The sequence below is a fragment of the Galeopterus variegatus genome, unplaced genomic scaffold (genome assembly GCF_000696425.1).
Source record: "Galeopterus variegatus unplaced genomic scaffold, G_variegatus-3.0.2 Scaffold2480, whole genome shotgun sequence".
Lineage (NCBI taxonomy): Eukaryota > Metazoa > Chordata > Mammalia > Dermoptera > Cynocephalidae > Galeopterus > Galeopterus variegatus.
In genome coordinates, this window is record NW_007728591.1 from 94,164 (window position 1) to 96,817 (window position 2,654).

Here is a 2,654-nt window from a genome sequence, read left to right on the forward strand (position 1 = left end):
GGAGCGCCGCCGCGCTCCCAAGCGGCGCACTGTAGCAGTGCGCCACCGGGCCGGCCCGATATATTCATTTTCTGTAAGCATTATGTAAGGTAGGCAGCATAGTTTTAAAGAGGTATGAGAATTAGAAGAACTGAGTCACTTGTCCAAAGTTCATGAGTCGGCAAGCAAATTCTAAGATGACAGAACAAGAAATTCTAACTTAAAAAAATAGTTTATCTGCTCATGTGAGTTAAACATGCAAAAATTACTCCATTTATCTTATGCTGGTCATAAATTCCTGACCTTCATCTCAATTACTAAAACAAAGCCTAGACTTTAATAACTCCATTTGAAAGACTAGAATGGATTGTTCAGATCAAAACAAGAAATATTTGTTTATAAGAATCACCAGCAGAGAAAAATGAGATCCTTGAAAGAAAGGATTAATGAAAATGAAATGCTAGCTTTAAAGAGTACATTGGGTTAGTCGTGTTTCTTAGTCATGAGAACTGTGTCCTTCGACGATCTTGTTGTTGTGCAAACATCATAGACTGTTCTTACACAAACCTAGCCACCTAAGATACTTGGCATAGCCTATTGCTCCAACTGCCATTGTATATGCGGCCGTTGTTGGCCAAAACGTCACTGTGTGGTGCATAGCTGTAATCAGAAGTTGCTCTGAAGAAGTAAATGTGGAAGGGAGATTTGCCTTCCAAAGTGATTTGAACAGGTGGGATGTTTGAAGATGAATTCCAGATCCCATCTTCTGACATAGTGTTGCACCACAGGCAACAATGGAGTGGGGGTGGTGTGTGTGTGTGTGTGAGTGGGGGGGTCATCAAATTAGACTCAAGTTTGACTAAAAATATTTGCCAAGTTTGACAAGTAAAGCTGGCTGTTTAATTGCACTAGGAATTTAGCAAGGAGTGGTACTGTCCACCAAATGACATTTTAAAGCTCAACTTTACTTCGACTATGAAAAACAATCTGCACTGTACTTGCCTTCATTTTATAAATTTCAGAAATCAGAGCTTTTGATATGATTCTGGTTAATGGGCCACCTTTACAGAGAGTAGCACCTTGCCTTTCTCTGAAGAGCAAATAAAACAACATATCCAAGATCTCCTTTTATTAAAATCCTGGTTAGGGCCGGCCCGTGGCTCACTCGGGAGAGTGTGGTGCTGATAACACCAAGGCCACAGGTTCGGATCCCATATAGGGATGGCCGGTTTGCTCACTGGCTGAGCGTGGTGCTGACAACACCAAGTCAAGGGTTAAGATCCCCTTACTGGTCATCTTTAAAAAAAAAAAAAAAAATCCTGGTTAAACTCTAGAGCATTTCCAAATGTCAAACCAACTTTCAACTTGTTGAGGTATTTTCTCCTTTCCTTTTACTTGCCTGTAAGTCTTGCTTTTAGGTCACCTTTCAAAGATGGATATGGTCTACAGCAGCACCGTCCAATAGAAATATAATGCAAACTACAAACACAAGTATGTAATTTAAAGTTCTCTCCACATTAGAAAAATAAAAACAGGTGGAATTATTTTTAATTGCCATTTTAACATGTAATCAATATTTAAAAATGAAAAATTTTAAAATTCTTACCCTCAGGTCCTAAGCCTTTGATGTCTGACATCTAGAGTGTATTTTATAGCACATCCCAACTTGGACTAGCCACATTTCAAGTTTTCAATAGCCATATGGAGCCAGGGGCTATTGTATTGGACAGTGAAGGTCTAGAGCCTTGCTACTCAAAGTGTGGCCCATAAATTAGAAGCATTGGTACCCTCTGGAAACTTGTTAGAAAGCTCTTTTTTTTTTTTTTTGTCTTTTTTGTGACTGGTAAGGGGATTGCAACCCTTGGCTTGGTGTCGCCTGCACCGCACTCAGTCAGTGAGCGCACCGGCCATCCCTATATAGGATCCAAACCCGCGGCAGAAGTGCCGCCGCGCTCCCAAGCGCTGCACTCTCCTGAGTGCGCCACGGGGCCAGCCCAGAAAGCTGACTCTTAAGCCCTATTCGGGACCTACTGCATCAGAATCTACATTTTAACAAGATCCCCAGGTGATTTGTACACACAATAAAGCTTGAGAAACACTGGTCTTAGGCAGATGTCGGCAATTTTGGCCCACAGGCCAAATCCAGTCAGCCATCTGTTTTTTTTTTAAAAGATGACCGGTAAGGGGATCTTAACCCTTGGCTTGGTGTTGTCAGCACCATGCTCAGCCAGTGAGCAAACCGGCCATCCCTATATAGGATCCGAACCCGTGGCCTTGGTGTTATCAGCACCGCACTCTACCGAGTGAGCCACGGGCTGGCCCAGCCATCTGTTTTTGTAAATAAAATTTTACTGGAATTCAGCCATACTCATTTATACATTAGGTAAGGCTTCTTTTGTGCTACAAGGGCAGAGCTAAGTAGTTCCAACAGAAACCTTATTGCCTGCAAATCCTAAAATATTTACTATATGACCCTTTCCAAAAAAAGTTTGTTTAAAGGAAGACAAACTCTGCCTCTTTCTCAGGTGAGTCATTGGTCTCAGTTACGTGCACCACGACTGTGAATATTCCTCATGATTTATTTAATAGACTTAATAGTTCGGATTTTTTTTTTTCCTTTTTGTCTTTTTTACTGACCGGTAAGGGGATCGCAACCCTCGGTGTCGCGCCCGTAC